This window comes from Ursus maritimus, unplaced genomic scaffold (genome assembly GCF_017311325.1).
Source record: "Ursus maritimus isolate PB19 unplaced genomic scaffold, ASM1731132v1 scaffold_5, whole genome shotgun sequence".
Classification (NCBI taxonomy): Eukaryota; Metazoa; Chordata; class Mammalia; order Carnivora; family Ursidae; genus Ursus; species Ursus maritimus.
Genome location: NW_024426663.1, coordinates 79,081,572 through 79,097,541, shown reverse-complemented (window position 1 = coordinate 79,097,541; position 15,970 = coordinate 79,081,572). Strand labels below are relative to the sequence as shown.

The 15,970-nt window shown below is 35.0% G+C and overlaps 2 pseudogenes; both read right to left on the bottom strand.

Moving 5' to 3' along the window:
• Positions 1-1,021: 1,021 nt before the first annotated feature.
• LOC121100804 lies at positions 1,022-2,016 on the bottom strand (annotated as a pseudogene).
• A 12,692-nt stretch (positions 2,017-14,708) lies between these two features.
• On the bottom strand, positions 14,709-15,769 carry LOC103680027 (annotated as a pseudogene).
• Positions 15,770-15,970: the final 201 nt, after the last annotated feature.

The following is a 15,970-nucleotide window of genomic DNA, read 5'->3' as shown; positions in this document are numbered from 1 at the left end:
CATATTGTAATTGTGTTCAGTTTGAGTGTCTTCATGCCTTCCTTGTTTTTATCTAGCTGAATTTCCTTTTCTTTTCCTTTCTTTTCTTTTCTTTTTTTTTTCTTTTTACCTCATCAGTCAGTCTCTGTTCTCTGGCTCCAAATCCCATTTTTCTCTTTCCTGAGAAGCTGTGAGGAAGAGAAGTCTGTGCTGTAAGAGTCACTCATGTGCTGAGAACAGCTTCACTTTCAGTGTGATGTTCACTCCCATATACTTGTTTGAGTATAGTTCATAGGGGAAAAACATCTTAGAATATTTTGTTGAAAATTTTAGCTCTTTTTTGGCAGAATTTTTGAGGTTTTCAGGTACAGTGTAATGGGACAGAAGGGAATGGCTCCATATTTCTTTCTAAAAGTAGAAATCTACAAAGAAAACGTATTTGGCTATTGACACAACAAACATGTCCTCAAAAAACAGAACTATTCAAGAAATACCTCCAGTGATGCAAATAGGTTGAAAGGTTTGCATACAAGAAGTAAAGTGGGGATTCATAAAGTATATGAGGATGGTTTTTTGGGGATTGGGGTGTTACTCATAAAGTGAGGGAAACATGGTTGTATTTACACATATAACTGTTTATGGTTAAACCAGATATAACTGATAACATATGATGAATTCATGTATTGACTCCAAGGTGTAAAGTATGGATTAGTGCAGATATCAAGTCTTTTGGTCTAAGCGAAGATCTGTCTAGAACAATTCAGCAAGTGTACTTACTATAACTCAACCAAAAGATCTGTCATATTACGAAAAAACTCTTAAAAAATATGGTAATGCAAAAAAATCAAAATGAATTCTTCAGAAGGATTATAAGATAAAGATTGCACCATCCAGGTGTAACTGTCTCAAACATCTTTTATTACACAAGACAAGCCACTTATCTCCTATGTTCAAGAAGCTGGATGAGTTAAGAGATGTCCAAAGGGAAAATTCTTAACACTCCTTCACAATTTGACCTTCCCTAACTTAAGAGTGGGCAATTCTAATTGAGGCCCTTTGTGTCAGAAAAGTGTGTGAGGGCATCATATGTTGACAGAAATTGTGTGTTCAGAGGGTTTTCTCATCTTTGCAAAAGCACAGTTCAGAAAGAATAGTTTGTTATGATTTTTGATCAGTACCAAAGGACAGATTGCCGGATAACAAAGGGAGAGAATTATAGTGATGTTCTCCAGACCTTTTATCTTACGTTTATAACATACATAAATGGTAAGGAAGCTATTACTCCAGTAAAAGAAAACAAAGCAGCTCACCAGTGCCAGGATTGTGTGGGTGGCCTTGGTTTCAGGAGAGGGTCTTGGGCTGAGGCAGGTCCTATGGAGATGCTTCACTGTCTTGCGATGTGTGAAAAGGAACTTTACCATGTATGCACTGCTCCATACCATGAGGAACACACAGAGGAAATCTCGTAAGACCATGCACCCTCGAAAGACAGCTGACTGAATATAATCAGGTTCTTCCCAATACAGTATGTCAGAGAATAGAATTTGTCAAGTTCTGTAGTGTTGTACGGGGCCACAATGGTTATGATGACATGGATGTAGATCAGCATATTGGTGATCCAGAAAGAACAGAAGGCAGGAAAAATGTATGTGGAGATTTTGGGCTTGAGCCATGCCCACTTAGAGTTGCTGGGAGTGATAAGGATGGCCTGAACAATACTCAGGAAAGACGTGGTGCGAGGGAAAGATCCCGGGTGACTCTGTACAGGTACATCACTACCTTGCAACCAATGTCATCTAGAAAATTTCTTACTCCAAAGGCATTCATTACTTCTGGAATCCCACTGAAAACAATCGTCATGACATTCGCTAAAATTAAATGGATAAATATCAAATCTACAGGCTTCTTTGTATGTAGCTGGACTAAGAAGGTGTTGATGAGCAATACCAGTAGCAATGTGTTTCCAATAAAACCAATCCCAATTTGAGAGAGAATGAATACTCCCAAAATAGTATCACTTGAAACCATCACATTCATTGGCCTCTTATACTTTGATACACTCTTGCACAGATTAAAAAGGAACCCAAAATGGTTTGCAAGCCTGATGGAAATAATGGGATCACATGGAGACTCCATGAGGTAAGATCATCCTCAGCAGGAGGCTGTGCAGATGCTCTGTAACAACATTCAGGAGTAAGAATCAGTTCTAGAGGTAAATATCAAGGATTATTGATGTCACTGCACAGGAATATATGGGTTGATGTAAAACAGGCTTTTTATGAAAACATAACTGTAATTCTAAGAAATAAATTGAGTAATCTGATGAAGTTGTTTTTGTTCATTAAAAACAATATTTCAGATTTATACAGATTCCATTTATGTTCTATGTGTATGTTCTGAACTTCCTCTCAAATACTTGAATGAATTTCCATCTTCTGCCATGAATAATAGAAAATTATTATGTATTTTAATGCATATTTTTCCACTTCTACTGCTCATGACACACATTGTTGTTATAGTCATTCACCAGGAGTAGACCCCATCCCCAGAGTCACACAAGACCATCTGAATCATTAAATGCCATTCCTAACCCTGCCACATTCCTTTCCCAACTCCAAGACCCTTCCAATATACATGATATCACATCACCTCCTGGGCCAGTACACTGCATCCTCCACTTCTGTTTTGAAATTTACTTCAGCTTTTTATTCTACACTAAAGTCATTGATTCTCTTCAATCTCTCACAGGAAGTAGGATCTATCTCTTCCGTGTCCCCTATATTACCAGGCCTGAAGGTGGAAATATCTTCTTTGATCCCCAGCACTTTCAGATAATTCTTCATCAATCCAGCATTGAAGCAACTTGTCATCATTCTACAGGAACCACTGTCCATTTGGAGGTTATCTACTCACCCCTAATCACTCCCCTTCTTAGCCCTTGACTCAATGTAATACTCCCCAATTCACCTCCTGTCATATCTTTGGTGATCATATGATCCACACAAAGGACCTGTCCAGTATCCTCAGCCTCTCTCACATTTGTGATTTCCTCTCTTCCAACACTCTTGCCTCAGCCTTCCCCCAACTCACCCACACTCTCCTACCCACATATTAGAGTTTGTCATTGTCACTATTGTAAACTCATTAAGTCTCACTTTCAAGCATCTCATCCTCCTGGTACCAGCTATTTCCACCTTAGTTTATGTAATCTCTGACTCCAAAATTACTTTGACATCTCCTGGGTCTGCAAAACATTGATCTCCTTACTCTCCACAAGATCTCCTAATCTCATCTCTTCACATAAACTTCCTTGATCCAGGATTATAATCATTTCCTACAAAAGCATGTGATGCCATCACTTTTATTCTTGCTTCTATAGTCCTCACACGCACACAGTCTGCCTAGTTCACATCACTCTACAAAGATAAACAAGGCTAGAGAAAAAGACATAACCATATTAAGTGAACTTATGTTAAATTCTTCAACACTTAGCTTCAGTGAGCTTTCGTTTCAGCCAGCAATCACACTAACTTTTGAACAGTATTCCTTGAGTACTCACTATTTCACTCCTCTTGATGACTATTTCGTAACTTGTCCTTTCTCAAAATACCAACAAATCCTCTCCAAATCTCATATTCAATTGATGGTCCATTGCATATTTTCCATTGAGATATAATTGAAATGAAATATTATTTTAGTTTCAGATGTACATCATAGTAATTTGATATTTGTATATACTGCAAAATGGTCAACATCATAAGTCAATTTAACATCCATCACCACACATAGTAAAATGTTCTTTCTTGAAATGACACCTTTTAAATTCCACACTCCAAGCAACTTTCAAATATACAGTACAGAACCATTAACTATGGTCTCCATGCTGCCCATAACGTCCCCATGACTTATTCTTTTATAGCTAGATGTTCACACCTTTTGACTCATTTAACCCATGTCACCCACCCTCCAAACTCCACTTCTGTCAACTACCAGTCTGATTTTTGTATCTATGAATTCAGTGGATGTTTTGAGAATTTTTTTATTTCCACGTGGAAGTGAGGTCATACAATATTTGTTTTTTTCTGACTGACTTATTCAACTTTACATAATACCAACAAGTTCCAACCAAGTTCTTGCAAAGGCAAGATTCCCTTGTTTTTTATGAAACAATCATATTCTATTGTGTGTGTATATATATAGACATATTCCATTCTGTATGAATAATATGCCATTATATATATACACCTTGTATATATATTATATATAATATTCCATTCTCTAAGTGTATATATGTTCATGTGTGCATACATATATACCATATTTTCCTCATTCATTCATCCATCAATGATCTTCATATATAATTTAGAAAAATAAAGCAATCAAAAGATATTCCCCCAAATTCTACCAGTACATCAATCTCACTTTCTGCATCCTTGCTCAGAACCTCAGCTTTGTCCTCTGGCTCTGAGAATGGATTGTCTATGCTTTTTGTCACAGTCCATCCATGGCTTTGTGCAACAAATCTGGAAATATCCTTCCTGCTCAAGACCCTCTCTTCTGTTATTCTTTTCTCTCTTGGGCATTATCAAATTTCCCCCATCAACATGCAAATGTACTGTGTATCTTGAACATTTCTTGAATAACTTCTCTTCTTCTCTTTTGAGCAATTCTCCTCTGAGGAATTGTCTCTACTCCCTGTCTCCAATTACATTTCATTTGCTCTTGATCCCGTGAAGTGGCAGACTGCAAAAATGCCAATAAATTCTCCCCTGGCATTGAAGTTGCACCCATGAGGAGGCTTTTCTCCGTCCCTTTAATGTGGCTTGTATTGGCCAGTCACTCTTGAGTAAACATGACACAAGCAAAATCTTGATAAATCACCTTAGGTGGAGCTTGCTGTTCTACCCCACTGCAAACCCACCACTCCACCATGTGAAGCATCCTAGCCTTTTATGGGATGAGCAACCACAGAGAAGAAATCTTCAGGCAAATTCCAAAACTATATGTGAAGCCATTCCATTCCAAGCAACATCAAAGCCCATATGGGACACCAGTCATTCCCCAGTTAACTACTGACATGATCACACTTGCATGAGAAAGCCTAGCCTAGAAGTAAAACACTCACAATCCAAAAATCACATATAGTATGATTGTATTTATACAAAATCTCCAAAATGCATAAATCCATAGACAGAAAGCAGACATGTGGTTGCTAGAGATTGGAAGGATAAGGGATAGAGGAGTGACTGGGTGGGGAGGGGGCGTCTGTGCTTTCTTTGAGGTGATGAAATGTTTTGAAACTTAAAGTGGTGGTTGTACATCATTGCAAATATTATAAATGCCACTGAAAGGCACACTGTAAGATGGTTAATTTTATGTTATATTCATTTCACCTCAATAAAATACATAAATATACATCTAAATAATTGTAAACTGTATGCAAAAAGATATAAACCAGAATAATGTAATGTTAAGAGTTTAGATTTACCAAGAAATGCTAAGATGTCTTACCTTTAGGGAATCTCTTTACATAATTGTCCATATTAACATCCTGAAGAAGAAAGGCACATGATTATCACAGTAAATGGGAAAATACATTCATATACATTTAATATCCATTTATGACAAAAATAAAATTCTATAGTATATTATAAATACAAAGGAAATCATTAACGCTGTGCAGGATAGCTCCCTGATTTAAACAGCACAACATAATACATTATGAATCCCCACAGGATTATTAGTCAGAAATGTCATAAGTGTACCAACTATTCATTTCCGATTTTTATTGCATTTCATCTCTTAACATATGTGGTAAAGAATTTAAAAGGATAATCACTCCAAAAGACCAAAAAATTGTGATTATAATCGTTTACTGATGATAATATGGTCTACACTGAAAATAAGGTTAAAACTCTACAGAAAAATATTACAATAGGTACTGCACTTCATGCTTTTGAAAGTTATTTCCTTGACTAGACAATGTAATTTTAGAAAATAAAAGATTTACAACAACAGTAATACTATGACATAATCTCAAATTTATGCAAATATTTCTTGGATAAAATTATATAAATCAATTCACAAAAGTTAAGAAAGAGAGAAATAAGTAGCACTACATTGACATTTATAAATTCAAATATCCACTCTTATGAAAGGTCAATTGTTATGTATATTTAAAATTTATGAAATAAAATGCAAAATTTATGAAATAAAATGAAAATATAATTTTCAGTAGAATCTAAACGCTTTTGTTGAATTGAACTTGACAAATCATTTCTATATTTTGTTTGTCAGATCAGAGGATGATGAAGACCCAAGAAACATGAAGAAAAAACACAAGGCAGTATGTGGAGAGAATGGTTAAAAGAAATGAGGAAATAGGTGGAAGAGATGAAAGGAAACATAGGAGAAAGAGAATAAAAATCAGTAGACGACAGTTAACCAAATTGAAAAAGTAAAGAGAGGGACAATATATATGAAGGACCAAGTAAAACTAGAAAGCACAGGGTGGTGTAGGCGGTGTCATCCCAAGAGGGAAATCAGCTAAACAGAATGAGGGGAAAGAGAGAGAAAAACAAACAACAGAACACAGGTGGAGGCAGGCAAACAGCTACAGAAAATTGTGCAAATAAAAAAGGCACAGAAGCAAAGAGAGGATTATGGTAAAAGTAAAGTTTCACAAGAAATAGAAGAAATATTGGGATATATGTCCATCAGAATAAATTAGAAAACATGAAATGGGGAATTTTAGGAAATCAAGAATAAAGAATACTTTTCCAGAACATTGGTTATCTGAGAAAGAAACTTCTTTGAAAACAGATAGGGTTGTGGAGACCAACTTAAACTCTCAAAGTTATGATGAAGATTATTTTAAATTAAAGACATTTGAGATTCAATGGTTGTAGAAAAAAAGCCTTCTAGGAGATTCTTTTACCTCACTGAAAGCATGAACTTCTGGGAATCAAAATTAAAAAAAAAAATCCCTTTTCTAGGGTTGTTTTTTTTTATTGCCATGAAAAGGATGAAAAATACCACTTACACCTTCATAGACAATGATCATCACAAATTTTTTGTATCTGCCTCTTGTTCCCCTGGAAACCTATCTGTTCATCTCATAAATCCTCTTCAGCCTCACTCCATTTCCTTATTGAAATTATGAATACAAGTTCCTAATTTTAATAATTTACAAGGTTCTCTTTTGAGTTCCCATAGGCCCATGAACAAATTTGGGGTTTTTTTTCCTTCTGTTCATCTGTCTTTAGGAGGTTTAATTTGCAGGCCCCAGCCCCAACATAAAAGAGGAGAAGAAAAGAATTTCCTCCCCAACATAATCAACAAGAATCATAAAGCACAAAAAGATATAAATTGGTATAATTTAAACATCAGAAATCACTTGTAAGTGTAAGGAACAGGGTGTCAAAGCAAACAACAATAATGAAAAAATAATAAAATTAACAAACAAACAAAAAATACAAATTTATTGCCATATATGGCAACAAATGGAAAAATGAATTAAAAATTAAAACTCCAAATCAACAAAAAGAGTTGTGAGAATAGGAAAAAAAAGAGGAAAAAAGAGAAGTGGGCATGAAAGAAAGAGGAAAAAACACTAATAACATAAACAAAGGATGGGAGGGAGTAGACTGAATTAGTAAGAAAAGAAAAAGAATGAGATGAATTTATAAACAATATAAATTAATACAAACTTGGATAAGTAAAAATCATGGAAGCAAAAACACATAGAAATGCATCTTAGAGAGAGCAGCTTTTACTTTTCACATTAGTTTATAAATCTGAATGTGGGAATGATATATTTTATAGAGTATTATACAGAGATATATAAATTTGCAAAGAATTGAAAATTTCCCAGCATTTTTCTTAATGTTTTTACAAGTTTATGAATTGTTTGCCACGTTTTTGGTCCAGAAAATATTTTAAATGATTTTTAAATTAGACTTGCAAAGAGAGACTTAGAAGACTTATACAAGAAAAGAAAAATATACAGGAATAAACGAGAGTGAAAATAAACTCACTAAAAGCTTTTAAGTTTATTAAATTAGAACAACTGCAAGAGTAAGGCAGAGCACATATGAATGACAGTAAGAGGTGCCTAGTCTTATGTGAAAGGGCATTGTAGAAGAATGAAAAATAGTACAGAAACTATGTTAAAGAATGCAAAGAAATTACAGAAAGGAATAAAATATATGCATTTAATAAAATAGAAGCACAGAAAAGAAAGGGAGTAACAAAACTGGAAGATAAAAGGAAAAGCAGGAAAAACTTCAAGAGGAAATTAAAAATATAGTTTTAAAGTCAATAAATAAAGTCAGAGAAATGAGAATGGATGAAAACAGTCCCAGAAGGTGGAAGATTAGTAAAGGCATAAACAAACATAAAAACTCAGGTATATTAAAAATAAACACATTTCAATATAAGAGGTGAGTTTGAAGTTTGCAGAGTGAAAGAAAAACTCGATAATTTTAATCAGAGCAATGAGATTTAGAGATGAAGAGCAATAAAAGGAGAAGACAGAAGTGTAAAAAGTATAACAGGAAAGAGATGAGAGAAATGGGATAGAAAGAAAATGATAAGGGAAAAAATGGAAAGTGTGGGAGTAGGACCACAGAGAGAAGAGACTTACTGTGAAAGACAAAGGACTTAGCATAAGAAGAATCTGAAACAAAAAAAGAATTGGAAAAGCAAATTCTTGGGAAAAAGGCCAGGTCTCTCCCTTCAAGCAAGAGCTGCAGACAGGGAGAGGACTTACTTCATGTGAGCTCCTCAGCAGTGCAGGGGACACCTCTGATGGCTGCAGCTGGGTGCAGGGGCCTGGATCCAGGGCTGTAGGAGGGGCAGATTGCTGCATCCCCAAGGACTGGAAACTGATTTGTGCAGAGTGAACTTCTTGATTTGTCCAGAGGAATCACAAATTACAACAAATTCTCTTGATGAGCTTAGAAATGTATTTAATTAAAGTCAGCACCTGTGGTCTTTTACTTTCTTCATTAAGTTTGTTCCTAGATATTTTATTCTTTTTGATACATTTGTAAGTGGAATTATTTTCTTAGTTTCTTTCTGCTATTTCATTAGCAGTATATAGAAATGCAACAGATTTTTTTAAAGATTTCATTTATTTTTTCTTAAGTAGGCTCCATGCCCAACATAAAGGCCATCATAGGGCTCAATCCCAGAACCTTGGGATCAAAACCTGAGCTGAAATCAAGAGTGGGATGCTTAACCGACTGAGCCACCCAGGCTCCCCTAAACATTTTATTATTAAGGAATCTCTATACCCAACATAGGCCTTGAATTTATAACCCTGAGATCAAGTGTCACATGCTCTACTGACTGAGCCAGCCAGGAGCCCCAATGCAAGAGATTTTTGTATATTACCTTTGAATCTTACTACTTTACTGAATTCATTTATCAGTTTAAAATTCTTTGATAGGGCTTTTACGATTTTCAATCTATAATATCATGTCATCTAGAAAGTGTTACAGCTTTACTCTTACCTTACCAGTTTGAATTATTTTTATTCTTCTTTTCTGATTGCCGTGGCTAAGACTTCCAGTATAATGTTGAATAAAAGCGATGAGTTGGACCTGATCTTATAGAAACACTTCCAGTTCTTCACCTTCAAATAATGCATTATCTATTGTTTTTTCATATATGACTTTTATTAGGATGAGTTATGTTCCCACTAATCCCACTTTATTAAGGGTTTTATGATAAATGGATATTGGAATTTGTCAAATGCTTGTTCTGCATCTATTGAGATGATCATATCCATTTTATCCTTCATTTGGTAAGGTGCTCTATCATTCTATCTTGAATGATTTGTGAATATTGCATTCCTAGAATGAGCCCCACTGGACCATGGTAAATGATTTTGTAACGTATACTTGACCTAGGTTTGCAAATATTTTGTTTTTGGTTTTGTTTCTTTAAACATTTTATTTATTTATTTGACAGAGAGAGACACAGCCAGCAAGAGAGGAACACAAGCAGGGGGAGTGGGGGGAAGAAGCAGGGGGAGTGGGAGGAAGAAGCAGACTCCCAGTGGAGAAGGGAGCCTGATGTGGTGCTTGATCCCAGGACCCTGGGATCACGCCCTGGCCGAAGGTAGACTCTTAACCACTGAGTCACCCAGGCATACCTGCAAATATTTTTTATGGAAATTTCCATCTGTGTTCATCAGGGATATTGGCCTGAACATTTTGTTTGTCTGTTTGTTTTGCTTTGTCTTGTTTGTGGTGTCTTTATATGATTTTGGTATCAGTGTGATTGATGCTGGCCTCATAGAATGAATTTGGAAGTTTTCCATTTTCTTGCATTTTTGAAATAGCTTGAGAAGAATAAGTACTAACTTCTCTATAAGTATTTGCTGGAACATAGCTGTAAAGTCATCTCCTTCTAGACTTTTGTTTGTTAAAAATTTGATTATTACTAATTTAATTTTATGAGTAGTAATCAGTCTGCTCAAATTGTTTATTTATTCCTAGTTCAGTTTTGGAAAATTATTATGTTCTTAGAAATTTATCCATTTTTTCTAGATTGTCCAACTTGTTGACATATAATTTTTCATAATAAGTTCTTACAATCTTTTCTCTTTCTGTGTGTTGGTTCTTTACACCTTCGTATCTCATTTTTTTTATTTGAGTCCTTTATTTTTTTCCTTTAGGAGTCTAGCTTGAGGTTTATCAAATTTGCTTATATTTTCAAAGAATCAGCTCTTAGTTTTATTAAGTTTTTCTATTATTTTTAGTCTTTATTTCATATATTTATGCTTTAATCATTATTAATTACTCCTTCTACTACATTTGAGCATTGTTTTTCTTCTTTCTACTTCCTTTAGGGGTAAGATTAGATTATTTGAGATTTCTTTTGTTTGTTTCTAGAGATTGGACTGTATTGCTATAAACTTCTATTTTAGAACTGCTTTTGCAAAGATCTGAATCACTCAGTTTTTATTTACATTTGTCTACTTTTATTTTCAAATTTTCTTTTTGATTTCTTGGTTGACCCGTTTCTTCCTTAGTAGCATGTTGTTTAATCTCCACATGTCTGTGCTTTTTCAAATTATTTCTTGTACCTAATTTCTAGTTTCATACTGCTGTGATCAGGAAAGATGCGCAGTATGAATATAATCTTTTTAAATTTATTTAGACTTATTTTGTGGCCTAACAAGATCTGTCCTGGAGAATGTTCCTTGCAGTTGAAATGAATGTGTACTCTGTTGTTTTTGGATCTAAGGTTCTGTGTACTTATCAGTTATGTCCATCTGGTCTGACGTGCCATTCAAAGCCACTGTTTCATTGTTGATTTGCTGCCTGAATGATCCATCCGTTGATGTAACTGGGTGTTAAGCTCCTCTACTATGACTTAGTACTGCTATTTTCTCCCTTTCAGTCTTTTAATTTTTGCTTTACATATTTATGAGCTCCTATGTGCATAGATATTTACAATTGTTGTCTCCTCATATTGTATTGATCCTTTTATCATTATGGAGTGCCTGTCTTTTTCTCTTTCTACAGTCTTTGTTTTCAAGTCTATTTTGTATGATGTAAGTATTGCTTCACTGTTGGGGTTTTTTTTTTTTTCGTTTCCATTTATATGGCATATGAAAATATGTTTTCCAGCCTTTCACTTTCAATCTGTGTGTGTCATTAGGTCTGAAGTGAGTCTTTTATAGGCAGCATATAGATGAGTCTTGTTTTTTCAAATCCATCAGTCACCCCATATCTTTTGATCGAAGGATTTAGTGCATTTACACTTAAGGTAAGTATTGATAGGCATGTACTTATGGCCATTTTGTTAGTTGTTTTCTGGTTGTTTTTGCAGTTCTTCTCTGTTCCCTTCTTTTCTTGGTCTCTTCTTTTGTGGTTTGATGATTTTCTTTCTTGTTATACTTGGAGTCTTTCCCTGTATGTTTTCTGCGTATATTATAGGTGTTCAATTCATAGTTATCATTGGGTGCATGTATAACATCTTTATTTGTACAGCAGTTTCTATAAAATTAGTGGTCAGTTAAGTTTACCAGATTCTAAAAGCACTAAGCTTTTATGGAGTTACTCTTTTCATTGTACAAAATGTGAGGACAGATATTTCTTCTCAGTTAATTTAACTTTCTTTCATTATTTTTTCCCAAATTTTTATTTAAATTCTAGTAAGTTACCATACAGTGCAATATTGGTTTCAGACTTAGAATTCAGTAACTCACCACTTACATACATCACCCAGTGCTCATCACAACAAATGCCCTCTTAATACCTATCACCCTTCTAGCCCATGCACCAACCACCTCCCTCCATCAACCCTCAGTTTGTTATCTATCATTAAAATTCACTTATGGGGTCTTCCTCTCTCTTTTTACTTTTCTTTCACCCCACCCCCCATATGTTCATCTCTTTTGTTTCTAAAATTCCACATATGAGTGAAATTATATGGTTTTGTCTTTATCTCACTCACTTATATCATGTAACATAATACACTTTAACTCTATTCATGTTCATTCTTGATAAAAACCCTCCACAAAGTACAGATAAAAGGAACATACCTCAATAGCATAAAGGCCATATACTAAAGACCAACATCCTCAATGCGAAAAAACTGGGAGTTGCTCCTCTCCTGGTCAGGAACAAGACAGAGATAGATGTCCACTCTCACCACAGTTATTTGACATAGTACAGGATGTCCTACCCACAGCAATCAGACAACAAAAAGAAATAAAATGCATCCAATTCAACAACGATGAAGTCAAACTTTTACAATTCACACACAACATGATACTCCATGTAGAAGACCTGAAAAACTCCACCAAAAAATTGCTAGAACTAATACATGAATTCAGCAAAGTCACAGGATATAAAATCAACGTACAGAAATCTGTTGCCTTTCTATACACCAATAATGAAGCAGCAAAAAAAGAAATCAAGGAATCTGTCCCACTTACAATTGCACCAAAAACCATAAGACACCTAGGAATAAACCTAACCAAAGTGGTAAAAGATCTGTACTTTGAAAACTGTAGAATACTTATGAAAGAAATTGAAGAAGAAGTAAAGAAATGGAAAAACATCCTACGTTCATGGATTGGAAGAAGAAACATCGTTAAAATGTCTGGACTACCCAAGGAAACCTACACATTTAAAGCTACTCCTATCAAAAACCACCAGCATTTTTCTTTCATTATTATAGTAGCCTTTCCATTACAAGTGCAAGTTTTTGTCTCATATTTCACATGTGGTTAATTTAACTTTGTCTCAATTAAGCTATTGAAATTTTTGTCCTTTTTTAGTTTCAACATTTGAGTGTCTTCACACATTAGTTGTTTCCATTATAAGAGGTACTTAGTTGAATTTTTTTCCCTCAATCTCTATTTACTTCGATCTCTGTCTTTGGCTCTAGCTACAAGTTTTCTCTTTCTCAAGGAGCTTTGAATCACAGAGGTCTGTGATTTATGACTCATACGTGTACTGAGAGCAGCTGCAGTTTCACCATTAAGCTTCTCATTTTTTTTCTCATCAGATTCAAGTTATATTTGATTGAGCACACAACTCAGTTCAAAAATATTTCCAATTATTGAGGCACCCAGATGGCTCAGTTGGTTAAGTGTCTGCCCTACCTCAGCTCATGATGTCAGGGTCCTAAGATTAAGCCCTGAATCAGTCTCCCTGTTGAGCAGAGAGTCTCCTTCTCCCTTTCCCACTGCCCCTCGCCAACTCATGCTCTTTCTCTCTCTCTCTCAAAGAAATAATAAAGTCTTTAAAATATTTATATGCTTTCTTACTCTTTGTAATAGTTTATTATTCTTTTTATTTAAATTCAATTAACCTAGTTATTATCATTTATTTACATTTATAATTATTTTATTGAGATTTTATTAGTCTTCAAGAAAAAATTTTACGTTTCTAATATGTTATACTGTGATACTTGGGAATTGTTAAATATTTTAATAGAAGTACAAAACTACATAGATAAAATTTCTACTATTGATTAAAAAAGTATGTCTATAAAAATGGGGCAGAAACTGAAGAAATACTTCTAATGATGCAAATAATTCCAAGTAAATAAAAAGTAATATGTGGGTTTCATAAAGTATTTCAGAATGTATAATACCTTTTTGTTTTGGGAAATCTTGATCAGTATTCATTGTGTGAAGGGAACATATTTATATTTACACTTACATCACTCTCCATAATTAAATCAGATATAATCAAAAGTACACAGTAAACTCAAGTATTGTTGGGTCTTATAGTATATAAAAATAAAGACATAAAATATTTTTACTGATGAAGACAGTCAAGCATATTCAACAAGTGTAGGTACTGTAACTTATTAGAGAAGATCTCTAAAAAATTAAGGGCACCCAAGTAATCATAAGCATAAATGTTTGACAATTATTTTAAGAAAGGTCAAAGATAGCTCCATCCATGTACAACACTCTAAAACGTTTTTGTAAAGATTTATTTTTTTACATTAGGAGGGCTTGTGTGTAGGGGGAGGGGCAGAGAGAAAGAATCTCAAGAAACTCCACACTTAGCTCAGAGCCCGATGTGGGGCTCAGTCCCACCACCCTATCCAAAATCAAGAGTCAAACACTCAATCCACTAAGCTACCCAGGCACCCTCAAACAAGTTTTATTCCATGTATCTGGTCATTTATTTTGTATGTTCATGAAGCTCGATGGTTTGATGAAATGTTCAAAGTAAAATTTATTAATGCCATTTCAAAATTTTACCTCTTTAAAATTGTGGTGTGGGAAATTATAATCACATGCCTTTTGTGTCAGAGAAACGTGTGACGGTATTCAAATGTCTGACAGAAATAGTTTATAGAGAGGACTTTCTCATCTTTGCAAAGGCATAGTTTAGGGAAGATCATTTGTTATTTTTCATCAGTGCAAGAGGACGGACTGCTGAATAACAAGAAGAGTGAAAAGTAGTGATGTTCTCCAGCCCTTGTACATGCTGTCTATAACTTCTGTAAATGGTAAGGCAGATACTGGCTGAGTAAAAACAAAAACAAACAAAGAGTTCACAAATGCCAGGGTCCTGTGGGTGGTCTTAGTTTCAGGAAAGGGTCTTGGGCAGAGGCTGGTCTTGTGGAATGTTACTGAGGACATACTGGTCCAGATCATGTGGTACACACACAGGAAATCTCATAAACCAATGCCCCCTACAAAAGCAGCCTCCTAAGTTTATCAGGTTCTCTCCTGCTACAGCATGTCAGGTAACACATTTGTGAAACTTCATTGGTGTTGAAGGGGGCCTCACACAGCACTTATGATGCCATGGATGTAGATCTGATGTTAGTGATCTAGGAAAAAAAAGAGAGATGGAAAAATGTATGTGAAGACTTTGGGTTTGAGCCATGCCTATCGATGTTGTTGGAAGTGATTATTATGGCCTGAAAAATACTGAGAAAAGATGTGGTGCAGAGGGAAAGACCCTGGGTGACTCTGTATATGTAAACCACTGCCTTACAACCAATATCGTCTAGAAAATTTCTTACTCCAAAGGCATTTAATACTTCTGGAATCCCACTGAAAAGAATAGTTATTAGCTAAAGTGAAATGGGTGGATATCAAATCTATAGGCCTCTTTGCATGGGGCTGGAATAAGAAGGTGTTGAGGAGTAAGACAAGGAGCAACGTGCTCCCAATAAAACAATCCCACTTGGAGAATGAGGAACACTTCAAGATAGTCTCATTTAGAACTATGATATTCATCGACCTCTTATACTATGGATACACTTCTGCAGAGCTAAAAAGGGAACCAAAATGATTTATAAGGTTGATGGAAATAAGACAACCCTAAGAAGACTCCATGAGGTATAATCACCCTCAGCAGTAAGTTGTGCAGATGCTCTACCAACACTCAGGATATGAAGAATGAGATCTAGACGTAAATGTCAAGAATTGTTAAAGTCACTTCAGAGGAACGTTAAGGTCAAGACAAACATGTCTTATTTATAAGAATTCTTGAGA